Here is a 20,804-nt window from a genome sequence, read left to right on the forward strand (position 1 = left end):
GTGGGTGGGGGCGGGGCCGCGGGGCCGGGGGTGGGCTCTGCTGCCCCGCCGGGCGCTCGGGCCTCGTTCGGCGCCGGATCGCCGCGAGGAGGCGGCCTCCCATGCGGCTGGCAGGACCGTGGTGGGTCGGTTGTGGCACGGCGCGGCCCAGCTCGCGGGGCCCGGCAGGGAACCGGCGGCGCGGCCCAGTCCCCCCTCTCAGTCCCAGGCCGGCCGCGGTCTGACCTGCCGCCCCCGCATCCCGAGTGGAACGGCCCGCTCCCGCTCCCCGCCCCCTCCGGGCCCCGCGCTTTGGTACCGACCGGCGAGAGGGAACCATGGGAAGAGGACCCCGGGGAGCCGGGGCTGGTCCGCGCCAGGGCGGCGGGGGCGTCCCCCTCCGGCCGCCGGGGCCGCCGACCCGCCTTTTGCGGAGGCCGGTCTTCTCATCCTCTGCCTGTCCTCTCCCCCCCTTGCTCACACCTGCTCATCTTCCCCCCGCCACCCACGGAAGCGCGTCCCCGCAGGTTTAACCTGCGCAGGTGTGGTCTCGGCCGGCCGGGGGTGGGGCCCGAGGGGTGCGGAGCCAGGTAGGGGTGCGGAGCCAGGTAGGGGTGCGGAGCCAGGTAAGGGTGCGGCGGGCGGGGCGACGTGCCCGGGAAAGGGGGATGGAGGCTGCAAGACCCCAGGGGAGATGGCATCGCAGACGGGGGCGGAGGGCGGTGTGAATGAGGGCGTGCTTGCTTGGTTTTCTTTTAAATTTTAGCCCGGCGTCCTGCATGCAGTCCGTGGGGTCGCGAGGAGTCGGAGACAACAAAAAAGCCCATCCCTTTTTCCCCTATTAAAATTTTTGTTCCCTGAAATACACGTATTGTAGATGCACTGTGTTGCTGTCAGTTTTACCCGGCCATGAAACTCTTGCTTCCTCTCTTCATAGCTCGTTCTCTTCTTTGGGGAGCCAGTGCCAAAAAGTACATACAATTCTAAATCTGGCTCTGGCCACTTCTCCTACCCTGGATCTGGGTATCTGAGACTCTCCGATCGCCAGCTCAGGTTGGCAGTCGGCAAGGCCTGGCAGCCGAGAGCTTCCTGGATGAGCAGGGTAGCCAGATAGGCGACAGGCACCCCTCTCCTGTGTTATAGGCAATGACTACCCCAGGTGCAGGGCCCTCAGCTCACTGCAGAGTGCAAGCACCGTGATAAAGAGATTAGCTCGCCCGTGCTGATTAAGGCTCCACCCCCACCCCCCCCAAGGAACTTGGTTCTGCCATATTGCAAGCCTAGCCTGGAGGAGGAAGTACTCATATCTTTATGCCTTCTTTTTGCTCTGTCATCTCAGTTGGGCCAATTTAAGTCTTTTTGTTTGTTTGTTTGTTTTTTGCCACACCCTGTAGCATGTGGGATCTTAGTTCCCTGACCAGGAATTGAACCTATACCCCCTGCATTGGAAGCATGATGTCTTAACCACTGGATCCCCCTATGTCCTACCAATCTCTTATTAGTCTTAATCTTTGCCTTAAAAAATGGGGGGGGGGCGGAGAAAATAAAAATAATTTTGTAAGAGATGGTAAAAACCCTTCGCTGTGTCATGCGTAACAGCAAAAGACTGAATGCTTCCTCTCTAAGTTCAGAACAAGACAAGGATGTTTGCTTTCCCACTGCTCTTATTCAACATAGAACCGGAAGTTCCAGCCACTACAATAAGGCAAGAAAAAATAAAATACAAGTTGGAAAGGAAGAAATAAAACCATCCCTACTTGCAGATGATATGATTGTTTGCATAGAAAGTCCCAAGGAATCTACTAATTTAAAAACCTCCCACAAAACCCCCAAAACACCAAAACTGGAACTAATGAGCTCAGCAAGGTTACAGGATACAAGATCAATACATAAAAGTCAGTCATATTTGTGTATGCTGACAATGGGGAAACTGGTATTAAAAATAATATTATTGGGACTTCCCTGGCAGCCCCGTAGCTAAGACTCTGCACTCCCAATGCAGGCAGAACTAGAGCCCAGGTCAGGGAACTAGATCCCACATGCCACAACTCAGAGTTCACATGTTACAACTAAACACTCTACGTGTTGCCACATTGGAGACTGAAGATCCCTCGTGCCACAGCTAGGACCCAGCACAGCCAAATAAATAAATATTAAAAGAAAAACCAACATTATTTACGATTACCACAAAGAAAATTAATAAAAGTGAATTACCTAAGTATTCACTTGAGAGAACGTGTCACAAGATCTGTATGCTGAAAATTACAATGTGTGGATGAAAGAATACTAAAATAAGTGGAGAGGTACTTTGTGTTCATAGATTGGAAAACTCAGCATAGTAAAGACATCATTTCTCCCTCCAGACCGATCTCTAGGTTGAATGCAATGCCCATCAAAATCCAAACCAGGTTTTTCATAGAGAAGGCAAGCTTCTAAAATTTACACGGAAAGGGAAAGCTAAAACAGGCCTGAAAAAGAAGAATGAAGTGGGAAGAGTCACTCTATGGATATTAAAGATTACTACAGGGTCTTCCCTAGTGGTCCGGTGGCTAAGACTCTTAGCTTCCAATCCAGGGGGTTCCAGGTTCAATCCCTGGTCAGGGAGCTAGGCCCCACATGCTGCAACTGAGTTTGCATGCCACAACTGAAGATCTCACATGCCACAGCAAAGATCAGAGAGCCCACATGTGCAGCAAAGGCCCAGTGCAGCCAAACAGATAAAGATAATTATTAGTACAAAAAATAAAGCTTACTACAGCGCTACAGTAATCAAGACTGTGTGGTTTTGACAGGGAGATAGACACAATGATCAATAGAAACAAGTAGAGAATCTAGATCCACATAAATACTACAAATCGATGTATGATAAAGGTGCAAAGACAATGATGCTGGACACCAACAGGCAAAAACCCCTAATGTAAGCCTCACACCTTATACAAAAATGAGCTAAAATTGGATCAAGGACTTATAAATATGTAATACTATGAAACTTTTAGAAAAAAAAATAGGAGAAAGCCTTTGGGACTTATTGATAAACAAAGAGTTAGATCCGACATCAAAAGCATGAGCCATAAAATAAAAAATTAATGAATTGGACGTCATTAAAATTTAAAATGTTTGCCCTGTGACAGAGCCTGTTGAGAGGATAAAAAGACAAGCTACAGAGTGGGAGAAAAAGATTTGCAGACCACAAAGCCAACAAATGACCAGTATTTGGATTATGTAAAGAACTCTCAAAATTCAATAGCAGAAAAAGAAAACAGTCAGAACATGGGCAAAAGATACAAAGAGACATTTCACTGAAAAAGATGTATAGATGGCAAATAAACACATGAAAGTAAGGCCAGCACATTAGCCATTAGGGAAATGCTAATCAAAACCACAATAAGCTACCACCTCACACCTATTAGTGTATAGTATATATAGCGAGGTCGCTCAGTCGTGTCCGACTCTTTGTGACCCCATGGACTGTAGCCTACCAGGCTCCTCTGTCCATGGGATTTTCCAGGCAATAGTCCCAGATTGCCATTTCCTTCTCTAGGGGATCTTCCCAACCCAGGGATTGAACCCGGGTCTCCCGCATTGTGGACAGACGCTTTACCATCTGAGCCACCAGGGATGGTGGTCACACCGTATGTCAGTGAGGATTCAGAGAAACAGAATCTCTTGTGCATTGCTGTGGCGATGCAAAATTATACCACTCTGGGAAACAATTTCTCAGTTCCTTAAGGAAATAACCTCCCAATGTCATATGATAGATACATCAATGGCATTCTTCGGCATTTATCCTGGGGGAAACAAAACATGTTCACACAAAAACCTATGTATGCATGTTCACAACAGCATCATTTGTCGCAGCCAAAACTGAGAATAACAGATGTTATTCAACAGTGTTACATTTATACAGTGGAGTACTCAGTTCAGTTCAGTCGCTCAGTCATGTCCGACTCTCTGCGACCCCATGAATCGCAGCACGCCAGGCCTCCCTGTCCATCACCAACTCCCGGAGTTCACTTAAACTCATGTCCATCGAGTCCGTGATGCCATCCAGCCATCTCATCCTCTGTCATCCCCTTCTCCTCCTGCCCCCAATCCCTCCCAGCATCAGAGTCTTTTCCAATGAGTCAACTCTTTGCATGAGGTGGCCAAAGGACTGGAGTTTCAGCTTTAGCATCATTCCTTCCAAAGAACACCCAGGGCTGATCTCCTTCAGAATGGATGGCTTGGAGTACTACTTAGCAATAAAAAGCAATCAACTATTGATACATACAACCACTTGCATGAATGTCCAGGCAAGTATCTCAGTGAAAAAAAGCCAGTCCTTAAAGGCTTCCCTGGTGGCTCAGATGGTAAAAGCACCTGCCTACAACGCAGGAGACCCAAGTTTGATCCCTGGGTTGGGAAGATCCTCTGGAGAAGGAAATGGCACCCCACTCCAGTTCTCTTGCCTGGAAAATCCCATGGACGGAGGAGCGTGGTAGGCTACAGTCCATGGGGTCGCAAAGAGTTGGACACGACTGAGAGACTTCACTTTCACTTTCAAAGGTTATATACTGTATGATTCCATTTGTATAATGTTCTTGAAATGACAAAATGACAGAAATGGAGAACAGATTAGTAAATGCTAGGGGTCAGGGGTCAGGGGTCAGGGATGGGGGTGGGGGAACAGAGGTACCTGTGACCATAAAAGTGATGATAGAACTGTTCTGATTCTTAACTGTATCAAAGTCAATATCCTGCTTGCGATCAGTCAGTCAGTTCAGTTGCTCAATCATGTCCAACTCTTTGCAACCCCATCGACTGCAGCACGCCAGGCCTCCCTGCCCATTACCAACTCCCGGAGTTTACTCAAACTCATGTCCATTGAGTTGGTGATGCCATCCAGCCATCTCATCCTCTGTCGTCCCCTTCTCCTCCTGCCTCCAACATTTCCCAGCATCGGGTTCTTTTCAAATGAGTCAGCTCTTTGCATCAGGTGGCCAAAGTATTAGAGTTTCAGCTTCAACATCAGTCCTTCCAATGAACATTCAGGACTGATTTCCTTAGGATGGACTGGATGGATCTCCTTGCAGTCCAAGGGACTCTCAAGAGTCTTCTCCAACACCACAGTTCAAAAGCATCAAGTCTTTGACACTCAGCTTTCTTTATAGTCCAACTCTCACATCCATACATGACTACTGGAAAAACCATAGCTTTGACTAGACGGACCTTTGTTGCCAAGGTAATGTCTTTGCTTTTTAATATGCTGTCTAGGTTGGTCGTAACTTTTCTTCCAAGGAATGTCTTGTTATTTCATGGCTGCAGTCTTGTTATTTCATCTGCAGTGATTTTGGGGCCCCCCAAAATAAAGTCTGCCACTGTTTCCACTGTTTCTCCATCTGTTTCCCCTGAAGTTATGGGACCGGATGCCATGATCTTTGTTTTTTGAATGCTGAGCTTTAAGCCAGCTTTTTCACTCTCCTCTTCCACTTTCAAGAGGCTCTTTAGTTCTTCACTTCCTGCCATAAGTGTGGTGTTATCTAGATACCTGAGGTCTGCTTGTGATATCATACTGTATTTTCCCACACAAGTCAAGCCAAGCTGATTTAATTGTGTGGAGGATATGATAATTGGGGTTCATTTAGAAAAAATCTTTATTGAGGACTTCCCTGGTGGTACAGTGGATAAGAATCTGCCTGCCAATACAGGGGACATGGGTTTGATCCCTGGTCCAGGAAGATTCCACATGGCGGGGAGCAACTAAGTTCTCAAGCCCAAATTACTGAGCCCACATGCTGCGTGCAACTACAGAAGCCCGAGTACCCTAGAGCCAGCAAGTTGCAACTACTGAGCCCACGTGCTTATAGCCTGTGCTCCACAACAAGAGACGCCACTGCAATGACAAGCCCGAGCAGCACAGTGGAGGGTAGCCCCTGCTTGCTACAACTAGAGAAAGCACGTGCGCAGCAACAAAAACCCAGTGCAACCAAAACTTAAATGAAGAAATAAGTATAAAAGGAAGAAAATGTTATAAAAATATTATTGAGCTATGATTCACGTACCATAAAATATGATTCAGTACACACACAGGGTTATGCAACCATCTCTGTTTACAACACTTTCATTATCCCAAAGGCAAACCCTGTACCCATTACTGTCTGTAACCTCATTAACCTCCACGCCCAGTCCTAGGCAACCACTAATCTCTTTTCTGACTCTACAGATTAGCCTATTCCATTTCCCATAAAGGGAATGATATAATACGTAGTCTTTTGTCTCTGACTTCTTCCACTCAGCATAATGCAGTCAAGGTTCATCCATGTTGTAAAATTTATCAACACTTAATCTCTTTTCATTGCTGACTCGTATTCCATCGAATGGATAGACTACATTTTATTTATCCATTCATCAGTTGCTGGATATTTGGGTGATAATATCAATGTTGCTTCTATAGACACTCGTGTACCATGGTCTGTGTGGACATATGTGTTCATTTCTGTTAGGTGTAGATCCAGGAATGGACTTTCTGGGTCACGTGGCAACTCTATATTTAACATTTTGAGAAGCCACCAAACCGTTTTCCACAGTGACTGCACCTTTTCACATTTTCATCAGGAATGTACGAAGGTTCCGATGTCGCCTGTCCCGTAGTTTTTGCAAGATGTTACACTGGGGGACACTAGGTGAAGGGCACGCAGGATCTCTGTATTATCTGTTACAACTGCACGTGAATCCACAATGATCTCAAAATAAGTTTAATTTTAAAAAGTTTGGTGGTACCTAGTGGAGATGTCAATCATCCTGATTTTGGAAAAGTCTACATTTCAATTTCCTGCAGTCAGTTTGGCATACTTAAAAAAAAAAATCCTTCATTGATAATCAGTAGGAGCGTCAGCAGTTTCCCTGTAATCCTGATGAATTCTTTACTGGGAGGCAGAACTGTGCAGCCAGAGAGAGTATGCATTTCTGGATGCTGTGAACTCCGCAAAACTGGTCCTCAGACCCAAAAGTCCTGTGCCTATGACTGTTGACATGTGTGGAGAATGGAGACAAATTAATGTGAGTCTCCTACTTTTACTGCACTTGATAGTGGGGGTACAGGAGTAGACGAAAATAAAAGTGTCTCTATCGAATACACGAGTGAGGCTGAATTTTCCACAGGTTATTTTCTCACTTTGTAAGACATCTCACGCTTTCTTCCTTTGAAGGGCATGCAGTCAGAGGATACCAGAAGGAGGCAGATGGCTCTGTTTATGACACACAAGGTCCATTTCAGGGACGTGAAGGCCCGAGGTGCTTTGCAGATGTGCACCGACTTGTCGACAGGCTGAAATGAGTGATGGATGGGTTCCGACAGATCACCCAAAGTTGGTGGTCGTCGGCTGCCCTTTCAACGGTGATGTTTTCTTAAAGTCTCAACAGACTTACACGCCAGACTTAATTTTAGCTATTTCAGGCTGGCAGGGAAGCCAGGGGTGGAGGAGAGCAGAGAGGGAGGGCTTGGACCATGTTGTGCACGCAAAGAAAAGGGGCTTGTACTGATGCGACTCCATACCTGGCGCCTCTCATCCTTGAGAGGTGCCGGGTTTCCCTCCCTAGACCTCGTGTAGATCTGTGGTGTTTCTACGTTATACCATCCACTTCTGCAGCCAGTCTGGGCTTACTGGACTTCAGTGCGATGGGAGGGAGCGGAGGTGAACTTTACTGAAAGAACGCCTGAGAAACATGGGGCCCTCACAAGTGTGACTTTTTAGTTGCTGCAAAATGCTAAGTTATTAAGAACCATCTTGCATAACTGCACCCTGTGTTTTGAATGATTGTCGGAAGGGCAAACGCCAGCCTGGAAACTTAATCATAAAAACAACGGCCTAAAAAGCTTTCATGTATGCAATGAGGTTGGATGTGAGTTCACTTTGCCTTAAAAAAAAAATCCTAAATAGCTACTGCAAGAAATCAATCAACCTTAAATACTGGATAAGGAGCTCTTGAATAATTTAGCAGCATCGATGTTTCTCCCCTGCTGTCTTCCATGAGCTCTGCTTTTCTGCAAAGACGTCCTCTGTGTGGAAGCAAAGGGGAGATGGGAAGCTACCACCAGTGCGGGTAGGAGATGTGCGTGCACCCCCTTCTACTTCCCACTCTGCACTCTCTAGCCAGGCCTCTCCCCGACTCCTGTGCTGCTGGCCTTCAAGCCTCAGCCACAAGCCCTCAGTTCTCCTGAGCTCCAGACCGCCTCCTGGTTACCTGCATTTTAATCTTCTACAGGCAGTTCAAACTCATCCATCTCAAATGGTCCCTTGGTCCTCTCTGTCTCAGCATCCTTGGAGGCGGTCCCAGGTGTCTGTTTCCATCACACTCCTTAGCGAGCCTGGTTGTTGGAACAGCTCTGGTTTCTCCCATCTGATCCTTTTCTAGTCCACTCCCTACCCTGGAGCCAGGGCTCCTTTTAAACACAGAAGTGATCACTAATCTAGAGCCAGACATCTTGGAATGTGAAGTCAAGTGGGCCTTAGAAAGCATCACTACGAACAAAGCTAGTGGAGGTGATGGAATTCCAGTTGAGCTGTTTCAAATCCTGAAAGATGATGCTGTGAAAGTGCCGCACTCAATATGCCAGCAAATTTGGAAAACTCAGCAGTGGCCACAGGACTGGAAAAGGTCAGTTTTCATTCCAATCCCAAAGAAAGGCAATGCAAAAGAATGCTCAAACTACCGCACAATTGCACTCATCTCACATGCTAGTAAAGTAATGCTTAAAATTCTCCAAGCCAGGCTTCAGCAATATGTGAACTGTGAACTCCCTGATGTTCAAGCTGGTTTTAGAAAAGGCAGAGGAACCAGAGATCAAATTGCCAACATCTGCTGGATCATGGAAAAAGCAAGAGAGTTCCAGAAAAGCATCTCTTTCTGCTTTATTGACTATGCCAAAGCCTTTGACTGTGTGGATCACAATAAACTGTGGAAAATTCTGAAAGAGATGGGAATTCCAGACCACCTAACCTGCCTCTTGAGAAATCTGTATGCAGGTCAGGAAGCAACAGTTAGAACTGGACATGGAACAACAGACTGGTTCCAAATAGGAAAAGGAGTACGTCAAGGCTGTATATTGTCCCCCTGCTTATTTAACTTCTATGCAGAGTACATCATGAGAAACACTGGACTGGAACAAACACAAGCTGGAATCAAGATTGCCGGGAGAAATATCAATAACCTCAGATATGCAGATGATACCACCCTTATGGCAGAAAGTGAAGAGGAGCTAAAAAGCCTCTTGATGAAAGTGAAAGAGGAGAGTGAAAAAGTTGCCTTAAAGCTCAACATTCAGAAAACGAAGATCATGGCATCCGGTCCCATCACTTCATGGGAAATAGATGGGGAAACAGTGGAAACAGTGTCAGACTTTATTTTTTGGGGCTCAAAAATCACTGCAGATGGTGTCTGCGGCCACGAAATTAAAAGATGCTTACTCCTGGGAAGAAAAGTTACGACCAATCTAGATAGTATTTTCAAAAGCAGAGACACTACTTTGCCGACTAAGGTCCGTCTAGTCAAGGCTATGGTTTTTCCAGGGGTCATGTATGGATGTGAGAGTTGGACTGTGAAGAAGGCTGAGCGCAGAAGAATTGATGCTTTTGAACTGTGGTGTTGGAGAAGACTCTTGAGAGTCCCTTGGACTGCAAGGAGATCCAACCAGTCCATTCTGAAGGAGATCAACCCTGGGATTTCTTTGGAAGGAATGATGCTAAAGCTGAAACTCCAGTACTTTGGCCACCTGATGCGAAGAGCTGACTCACTGGAAAAGACCCTGATGCTGGGAGGGATTGGGGGCAGGAGGAGAAGGGGACAACAGAAGATGAGATGGCTGGATGGCATCACGGACTCAATGGACGTGAGTCTGAGTAAACTCCGGGAGATGGTGATGGACAGGGAGGCCTGGTGTGCTGCGATTCATGGGGTCGCAAAGAGTCGGACACGACTGAGCGACTGAACTGAACTGAACTTGTTCTTGTAACTCTCTTTAGAACCACCCAGTGACTCTCAAGACCCTTTAGGGATGTCATGCAAATCCCCATCCCTGAGCAGAACCTGGTCATTTTATTTCTTCACCTTCTCTGGCCAAGCTCCTCTGCGTCCCCTACACTGGAGCCCCGAAGCTTGAATCTTCTGGCCCCCTTTCCTACTTTTGCCACTGGGCTAGTTCCTGCTCACTCCTTTATGAGTCTTGACTATGAGAAAAACTTTTTAGTCACATTAAGAACTAGTCCAGGAAAAAAAAAAAAGATGCTAAAAGTATATACTTTTGGGATCTTCCCTGGTGGTGCAGTGGCTAAGACTCCATACTCCCAAAGCAGAGGACTGGGGGTTCGATCCCTGGTCAGGGAACTAGATCCCACATGCTGCAACTAAGATCCCAGTGCAGTCAAATAAATAAATATTAAAAAATGAAAACAGTGGTCTAGTGCTTAGGAGACTCTGTGCTTTCACTACCTGGGCCCAGGGTTTGAGCCCTTGTTGGGGAACTAATAAGACCCTGCAAGGTGTGCCTGCTGCTGCTACTGCTAAGTTGCTTCAGTCGTGTCTGACTCTGTGTGACCGCATAGATGGCAGCCCACCAGGCTCCGCCATCCCTGGGATTCTCCAGGCAAGAACACTGGAGTGGGTTGCCATTCGACATGACTGAGCAAGGTGTGGGGCAGGGCCAAAATATATACATATATGTATATCATATATATATATATATATATATATATATATATATATCAACCCTCATACTCCTCAGAGGTTTTATCATTTGGTTCTATTTTTCTCTGGGATCTTAATTTAAGAAAATTCCATTAGGAATTTTTCTTTGAAAAAAAGCAATCTAAAATAAATTTAAGGTTTGCCTATTAAAAAAAAAAAAGAAAACAGAATGAGTCTTAAGAAAGTGGCTCAGGTTTCACCAAGAAGCCTTTCTTAATTCTTGACCTCTTCTAACAGCTTACCTGGTAAATTTCTTCTCTGAACCCACAGGCGTTCTATAAGGCACATAGTGTGAGACTGAGATTCACTTTTCTGTCCTCCCCTAAATTCCATAAACTCTTTGAAGAGGAAAAAAACGACCCTGTTAGATTATATCGCCTGTGCCTGACACATAGTGGGCATTGCAAAAATACTTGGGTGAAATGAATTGTTCGTTATTAGCAAATCAATTGAAAATACAGTGGGTGAGCAGATGATTTTAACAGCAGAAATGGGCTCAGAGGTGATTTACTTCCACTCACTCTTGCTTCTCTTGGACCTCATTTCTGTTAAGAAATAATTACACCCACTTCCCCTTGAGCATCGGAGCTGGTATTCTGAGGAAAAGAAAGTGACTGTGCTAAGAAACAGGAGCAGCATTTTTATTTTAATAGACTCTGTCTGAGGACTAGAGGTTGTGGACAGCAGGTCCTGGTTTGGATGCTGCTGGAGAGCTCTGCCAGCTCTTACCATCGCTCTACGATTTTAGTTTCTGTTGAGTAAGAACAATAGATTTTTTAAAGTGCTATAGAAATTTGATAAAAACTGAAACTACTTCACTTTTAAAAACTGAGTAAAAACTCAAATTATTTACAACTTAAAATATAAGATATTTACTTATAAAATAAATATAAAAACGGATACAGTAAATAAAAAATAAAAACTGATATATAAAATAAAAACTAAAATTGAAACTATTTATATCTTAAAATATAAGATATTTAACACCATAACTATTAATCCTTTTGATCGATTTTAATCATTATATTTGGGAGAAAGGTTTTGTTCCTTTTGACAGTTTTCTAAATAACAATTTCAGATAGTATAAAGTTATTTCCTTCCTAACATTTACTTATGATTTCCTTTAAAGAGCATTTATTCCACAGAATCGTTTCAGAGAGTATGGTAACCAATTTCTACAGTTCAACAAGTCAGCTCAAAACTGTTTCAAAGGAGGTATCATTAAATAAGAGATGAAGAGGGACTTCCTGGTGGTCCAGCGGCTAAGACTCTGCACTCTCAATACAGAGGGCCCAGGCTGGAATCATGGTCAGGGAACTAGACCCCATATGTTGCTGTGAAGACCCCATATGGTACAACTAAGACCTGGTGCAGTCAAATAAATAAATAAAAGTAAATATTTAACAACAACAAAAAAGATAACAGATGAAGAAAAGGGACTAAACCAAAAAAAAAAAATCCTTTTTGTCTGGCTTCTGTTAAATTTTCTTCTAACTTCCAAAAAACAGACAATGTTAAGATTTTGAAGATAGTCATTCAGCAAGTATTTACCATCTGCTATGTGCCAAGAACCACAAAGGTGAGTCAGTTAAGTATCTGGTATGATGAGAAATTCACATCAAAGATATGAAGTAAGAACCCTAAACATATATAGGTTTAATCTGTTTACTCTTCAAATTCTGGATCTGTGGAACTCTTTACTCAGGGTCTAGAATATGTATTTCTTTCTTCTTTCACAAAGAAATTCAATTTTTTTTTTTTGCTAATTGAAATCTTATCAAGTTTGTGTATAACAGGACTTACTAGGGAACTAAACACCTTCTATTACGTTGACAACTCTTATTATCCCATAATATCCCATAATTAGCAAATTAAAAAAATAAGTATTGCTCAGCCAGTTCAATTAACCTTTCAGTTCTTACTGCATCAAGCCATAAACTTTGAAATCTCTATTTCAAAACAAATAGAAATTTATATTCCTCTTATAAAGCAATCCCTCAAATGATATAAAGTCTTTCTTCACTGTTCTCTACTCTCTCCCCTACAACTATTAACTCTTCTGAGAACAGACTACTGTTAATCATTTTTCCAGCTCGTTGTATCCCCTTTTTATGGAAGCTCTGGCCAGAAACTGGTGGAGAGCTACAGAAGTGACTGCAACTGCTTCCATTTTTGTTCCGTCTTGGTGTGTGTTAAGGGACCGAAAGGAAAGTTAAGCGGACCTGTTCATGTCCTGCCGCGCCCTCTCTGCTTGACCCTGGAGGATTCTGTGCTCTTTTCTCACTCTCTTTGGTGCTATGTAGCTGATGAGGATGAACTGGGGACACAGAGCCAACCTAAATACACAGGTAGGACCTCAGTGCGTCAACCTCTGGAGAAAGATTTGTACATCTCTTTTCTACCGTGATATAATTTACCTATGGTAAACTGCACCCATTTACAACTGTGTCAGCTTGAAACCAGTACTACAATCAAGACACAACACATTTTGATTACCCCCCACCAAAGTTTCCTTGTGGTCCTTTGTGGTTCACCCCTATTTTTGTCCACAGTTTCAGGCAACTAGTGACCTACTTTTTGTTACGATGGGTATTTTCTAGAATATGATATACATGGAATCATACAGTATACACTATTTTGCGCCTGGCTTATTTCACTCAGCATTGATGATTCTGAGATTCATTCACGCTGTTCAGTGTATCAGTAGTTTGTTTTTTTTTTACTGCTGAGTAGTATTCCGTTGTATGTACGGATGTGCCATATTTTGCATCACCATTCATTTGTTTGATGGACATTTGGGAAATTTCTAAATTTTGACCATTGTGAATAAAAACGCTATGAAGACACATGGTCAAGTCTTTGTGTGGACACATTTTCATGTCTCTTGAACTAACAGCCAAGAGTAGAATGACTGGGCATATGGTTAGCCTTAAAATATTTTTTTATTTTTAGTTATTCTAGTGGGTGTATAATGGTTTCTTACATTGTGGTTTTAATTCGCATTTCCTTGCTGCTGCTGCTAAATCGCTTCAGTCGTGTCTGACTCTGTGTGACCCCATAGACGGCAGCCCACCAGGCTCCCCCATCCCTGGGATTCTCCAGGCAAGAACACTGGAGTGGGTTGCCACTTCCTTCTCCAATGCATGAAAGTGAAAAGTGAAAGTGAAGTCTCGCAGTCGTGTCCGACTCTTCGTGACTGAATGGACTGCAGCCTACCAGGCTCCTCCATCCATGGGATTTTCCAGGCAAGAGTACTGGAGTGGGGTGCCATTGCCTTCTCCAGCATTTCCTTGAGGACTACTTATATTTTGTTTATTGGGCATTCATAGATCTTCTTTTGTGAAGTGACTATACAAGTCTTTTGCCCATTTTTTAAATTGGATTTTTTGGGTCCATGTTGGGTTGTATGAATGTGGTATAGAGACTCTTTTTTTGCATAGTACATCTGTTTAATTATATAATGACTGTTCATGCAATACCTGCCTCAATAATTTCACTCAGATAATAAAAAATAATGGCATAATGATAGTTTAAAGCTGGTTCAATTATATCATTTTACAAGCTTATTTACTAAGAGTGAAACAGGAGACTCTTAAGCATAGATAAAAAGATAACATGTGACACAGTGCTTAATGTTTCTGGAACTGTTGGAAAGACCCTGGTCCTTCTTCCCCTTGAGTGTGAACTGGACCTTGTGGCTTGCTTCTCATAGAACATAGCAAGGTGATGGGCTATCACTTCCACGATTAGGCTACATAAGACTGTGGCTTCTCTTGTACTAGTAGACTCGCTCCTTCCCCAGCAAGCCTTCAGATGACACCTCAGCCCTGGCTGACGTCTTGACTGAAGTTTCATAAAAGACCTGGAGGCAGTTGACCCAACTAAGCTGTGCCTGAACTTCTGACCCACAGAAAGTGTGAGGGCATAAATACATGCTTTAAACTGATTAATCCGTGGTAATTTGTTATGCATCAACAGATGATACAGCAAGTTTTTAAAAATATAGTTAGGATTCAAGTTCTTTGTCAGATACATGTATTGTGAACATTTCATTCCATTCTGTGGCTTGTGTTTTCATCTTCCTACCATATTTTTCAAAGAGCAAAATTTTAAATTTTGATAGATTCAATCCATCCTTTTATGATTCATGCTTTTCATGTCCTATTTGAGAAATCTTTGCCTCCTCCAACACTGTGACAATTTTCTCTAGTGTTTCCTCCTAGAGACTTTACATCCTTTTTTCGAAACTTTACATTTTGACTTTGACATTAGGTCAATAATCTGTTTTAGTTTAATTTTGTATTATGATGTGTGGTAAGGTTAAATTCTTTTTTCCCATACTGATCTCCAGTTCTTCCACAATGCATACTAAAAAGACTTTATTTTCCCCACTGAACTGCCTTAGCACCTTTATCTAAAATCAGCTAACCACATCACAGTAGCCAAGACATGGAAACAATATAAATGCCCATCAACATATGAAAGGATGAAGATGTAGAACACACACACACACACACACACACACACACACACACACGTGTATATATACACCATGGAATACTTCTCAGTCATGGGCTTCCTCGGTGGCTCAGTGGTAAAGAATCTGACTGCAGTGCAGGAGATGCTGGAGACATGGGTTTGATCCCTGGGTTGGGAAGATCCCCGGAGGAGGGCATGGCAACCCATTCCACTATTCTTGCCTGGAGAATGTCATGGACAGAAGAGCTTAACGGTTCATGGAGTCACAAAGAGTCGGACACGATTGAAGCGACTGAGCATGCATGCATGCATGCATTTCTCAGCCATAAGAAAGAATGAAACGCTGCCATTTGCAGCAAACTTGGATGGACCTAGAGACTATCATACTAAGTGAAATAAGTCAGAGAAAGACAAATATCATACGGCGATCTCTTGTATATGAAATCTAAAATATGACGCAAATGAACTATCTATGAAACAGACTCATACGCATAGAGAACAGACTGCAGTTTCCAGGGGCAGGGGAGAGGAGGGAGGGAAGGACTGGGCGTTTGGTATTAACAGATGCCAACTACTATATATAGCATGGAGAAACAACAAGGTCCATGGATAGCACATGGAACTCTATTCAATATCCTGTGATAAACCACAGTGGAAAAGAATGTGAAAAGGAATGTATATGTATATATAAGTGAATGACTTTGCTGTACAGCAGAACAACATTGTAAACTGTTATTATTTGTGAAGTGTATTATTCATACACTCTGATTCTTACCTAAATATATCATCTTATGTTTCTTTATTCAAAAAAGACATTTCTGTTATTCTGCATGACATTATGCCTGTAACCTATACATGTCCACGTGTAAGACCAAAGCATTACATATGTAATGACATGCATGAAGAGATATGTGGGTCTATGTGTATGTGTGTGTGTTCCCCAGCGCAGCCTCAGTTGTTGGCAGCATGTAGCCCTCAGTGTGTGGCAGGTTGTACTAAGCTGTAGTGGATACTGCTGGCTGCCTACTTGGCATCCATTCGTCTCCTACCACCTTCTTTCCAGAACACCCCACTAACTTTGTCGCAGTGTGTACCATTTCCTTATACGAGTCATGACGGTGACTCAATCCCGGGCTAAAGGAAAGGACTTAAGGTTGGAGAGGCCAGCGCCCACAGGCACTTGTTCATGTCCCCATTCACCCCTATTCCTGCCACAGACAGCCTGGACCTCTGACTGCTACTGAGGACCAGTCTTCAGAGGAAGCCAGTGCCGGGAGAAAGTGCTTCGGGCCTTGGCGACATCACTGAGCTGGCCTGTGTCCCACCTTGCCTGGGGCCTGTCTTACCTCTGGATCTGTAATACGAGGCAATAGACATCTTTGTCCTCCAACTCAGTGGGAGGTGGAATATTCTGTTCCTTTGCAGCCAAAACATTCTAGGTGATATTTGGTTATTACATTAGATACAGGCCCTCCCTGCCCTCAGGAGATGATATTCTAATTCAGTAAAGATTATATCTAATTGTTCTCTGTACATTTCGGCATATGTAACAGTGTAAAAACCTTACAGAGTACTTAGAAAAAAACTTTAGCAACTGCTTCGTGGACGCAAATACTAAGAAGGAAGGAAATACTTGAGAGGCAGTCTTCCTAAAGAGATGCTATTTGGGATGGGGCACGCCATGCGGCATGTGGGATCTAAGATCTACCTTACTTCCCCAACTAGGGGTTGAACCCAGGCACCCTGCATTGGAAACTTGGAACCTTAGCCACTGGGTCACCAGGGAAGTCCCTAAAGAGATGCATTGAGGCGGATGTTGACGGAAGCAGGGAAAGGAGAGCATCTCAGAGAATGGCTGCAGCACAGCACAAGTGCCCTGCAGGAAAAGACACCTGCAGGACACAGCAGGCCAATGGTATTTAGTGGAGTAGAGTGTTTTAACTTTTTATCAGGGGGTTCCCTGTCGCTCAGATGGTAAAGAATCCGCCTGCAATGCAGGAGACCCGGGTTCACTCCCCGGGCTGGGAAGATCCCCTAGAAAAGGGCATGGCAACCCACTCCAGTATTCTTGCCTGGAGAATCCGTGGACAGAGGAGCCTGGCAGGCTACAGGCCACGGGGTCGCAAAGAGTCGGACACAATTGAGCAATTAACACTTTCACTTTCACAAATGATTTACAATGTGGGGTCAGTTTCAAGTATACAGCAAAGTGATTTAGTTGTACACACACACACACACACACACACATATATAAGTTCTTCTTTAGATTCTTTTCTATTATAAGTTATTACAAGACATGGTGTATAGTTCCCTGTACTGTATGGGAGGTCTTTGTAGAGGGTGGGGTGACCTTGCAGAGAAGTTAAAGAAAGATCAGTAGAGACCATGAGAAGCTAAGGGGTAGAATCAGATTTCAAATGTAGGTTCTAAGGAGTGAATGTCAATATCCTCAAACTGTTTTTGGTGCTATGAAAAGATTTTAATATCTGTGTGGAGTGGAGAGGGTTGGATAGGGGAGGGGTGGGGAACCAGCAGGAAAATTTCAGATGTCTGTACAATGAAGAAATTCAGCAAGTCTGAGGAGTAGCACAGAGATAAAAATAGTTTGGGCTTGGTATTTCAGTGGATAGGGAATAAATAGAAAAGAGACTAGAATATCAGGGGAAATTGGGAGGATGAGCCTATTTGAGGTAAGAAGCAGGGAAAATGCTGGGATGAAGCTGTTAAACCTCAGATCAGATGTTGATTGCCTGGCCAAGAAGTGCCTTTCAGGATGTGAGTAGGGTAGCTGTGGGTACGTGGCTCTGCAGGAAAGGAGTGGGTGGTTTAATTCATCAGCTGTGTGCCCCAAAGCACAGCTCTGGTGCCATTTTTGTGATTTCCGTTGTGTCCCCATACAAACTATACATTTATTTACTTATGCTTGGCTGTGTGGCATGTAGCCTCTTAGTACCCGGACCAGGGTTCAAACCTAAACTCCCTGCACTGGAAGCATCTTAACCACTGGACTGCCAGGGAAGTCCCTGGACAATTATTTAAACTGACTTAAAAAAAACTAGCCAAAATTCCATGAAGCCATAAGTTTGGATATTCTCGACATTTCCCACCCCTCCCCCACAACTCAGAAATATATTGCTGTGAAAACTGTTCACTCTCACACTGCCCTGAACTCTTCTGGCATAACACAGTGGCTCCCCCTGCACTTTGGGAAAACTGGTCCAGGGGGACAAGGAGTTGGTATCGAGAGCCAGAGACCCAGGGCTGGTGTTCACAGCGCAAAGGGAGGAGACTTTCAGTGGGGGAGATGAGGTCCTCTTACTGAAGTGATATGAGGAATCCAAAGTATCAAAAAGCAGCAGCCCCTGGGAACAGCCCCACAAGCACATCTACTCCACCTGGAACAGGCCAAAGCAGGTGGTGAGAATGCAAGCCTTTTTTTTTTTCTTTTTCCTCTCGTTTTCAATATTATTGAATGTGAGATAAGGATGCAAGTCTACACTAGAGCTTTTAAAATGGTAAACTGTGACCCATTCATGACTCGTGAAGGCAGTTTAAGATGTCAGGACTACATTAGTTTAAAATGAAATAATATAGAAATATCACTTTGCATTGCAGGCTGGTGAGAGTAGTTATCATTTCAAGAAATCTGTCTTAATTATCTATATCTATGTGAGTAATGGGCCAAGATTTTCTACCATAGTTTCCAGGTGGCGCTAGTGATAAAGAACCCGCCTGCCAGTGCAGGAGACCTAGGAGATGAGGGTGCGATCCCGGGGTCGGGAAGATCCCCTGGAGGAGGGCACGGCAACCCACTCCAGTATTCCTGCCTGGAGAATGCCATGGACGGGGGGCCTGGTGGGCTATGGTCCACAGGGTCACACAGAGTCAGACATGACTGAAGTGACTTGACATGTATGCATGCAAGGCCATAGACTAGATAATGAAAAAAGATGCTTATACCTTCTGGCACCTCTTGTTTGAAAGATTTAGTCATATGGATGGGAGAGTAGTTACAGGGAATGTTAAGCTTGTCACTAACAGTGATGGGGAAGCTCTATACAGCCAGCAAAATCAAGACTGGGAGCTGACTGTGGCTCAGATCATGAACTCCTGATTGCCAAATTCAGACTGAAATTGAAGAAAGTAGGGAAAACCACTAGACCATTCAGGTGTGACCTAAATCAAATCCCTTACGATTACACAGTAGAAGTGACAAATAGATTCAAGGGATTAGATCTGATATACAGAGTGCCTGAAGAACTATGGATGAAGGTTCATGACATTGTACAGGAGGCAGTGATCAAGATCACCCCCCCGCAAAAGAAATGCAAAAAGGCAAAATGGCTATCTGAGGAGGCCTTACAAACAGCTATGAAAAGAAGAGAAGTGAAAGGCAAAGGAGAAGAGGAAATATATACCCATTTGAATGCAGAGTTCCAAAGAATAGCAAGGAGAGATAAGAAAACCTTCCTCAGTGATCAATGCAAAGAAATAGAGGAAAACAACAGAATGGGAAAGACTAGAGATCTCTTCAAGAAAATTAGAGACACCAAGGGAACACTTCATGCATAGATGGGCTCAGTAAAGGACAGAAATGGTCTGGACCTAACAGAAGCAGAAGATATTAAGAAGAGGTGGCAAGAATACTCAGAAGAACTATACAAAAAAGATCTTCATGACCCAGATAATCACGATGGCGTGATCACTCACCTAGAGCCAGACATACTGGAATGAGAAGTCAAGTGGGCCTTAGAAAGCATCACTACGAACAAAGCTAGTGGAGGTGATGGAATTCCAGTGGAGCTATTTAAAATCCTGAAAGATGATGCTGTGAAAGTGCTGCACTCAATATGCCAGCAAATGTGGAAAACTCAGCAGCGGCCACAGGACTGGAAAAGGTCAGTTTTCATTCCAATCCCAAAGAAAGGCAATGCAAAAGAATGCTCAAACTACCACACAATTGCACTCATCTCATATGCTAATAAAGTAATGCTCAGAATTCTCCAAGCCAGTTCACAGTATGTGAACCACGAACTTCCAGATGTTCAAGCTATATTTAGAAAAGGCAAAGGAACCAGAGATCAAATTGCCAACATTGCTTTTTTAGACCATCAAAAAAGCAAAAGAGTTCCAGAAAAACATCTATTTCTGCTTTATTGACTATGCCAAAGCCTTTGACTGTGTGGATCACAATAAACTGTGGAAAATTCTGAAAGAGATGGGAATACCAGACCACCTGACCTGCCTCTTGAGAAACCTATATGCAGGTCAAGAAGCAACAGTTAGAACTGGACATGGAACAACAGACTGGTTCCAAATAGGAAAAGGAGTAGGTCAAGGCTGTATATTGTCACCCTGCTTATTTAACTTATATGTAGAGTACATCATGAGAAACGCTGGACTGGAAGAAGTAGAAGCTGGACTCAAGATTGCTTGGAGAAATATCAATAACCTCAGATATGCAGATGATACCACCCTTACGGCAGAAAGTGAAGAACTAAAGAGCCTCTTGATGAAAGTGAAAGAGGAGAGTGAAAAAGCTGGTTTAAAACTCAACATTCATGAAACTAAGATCATGGCATCTGGTCCCATGACTTCATGGGAAACAGATGGGGAAACAATGG

At 43.9% G+C, this 20,804-nt stretch overlaps 1 protein-coding gene across 3 annotated transcripts in view; it reads right to left on the bottom strand.

The window, feature by feature from the left end:
• The window catches only part of PRKAG2 (protein kinase AMP-activated non-catalytic subunit gamma 2), a 305,785-nt gene that overhangs the window by 62,757 nt on the left and 222,224 nt on the right, over window positions 1-20,804 (bottom strand). The window lies entirely within an intron of this gene.

This window comes from Oryx dammah, unplaced genomic scaffold (assembly GCF_014754425.2).
Source record: "Oryx dammah isolate SB20612 unplaced genomic scaffold, SCBI_Odam_1.1 HiC_scaffold_18, whole genome shotgun sequence".
In the NCBI taxonomy this organism is placed as follows: Eukaryota; Metazoa; Chordata; class Mammalia; order Artiodactyla; family Bovidae; genus Oryx; species Oryx dammah.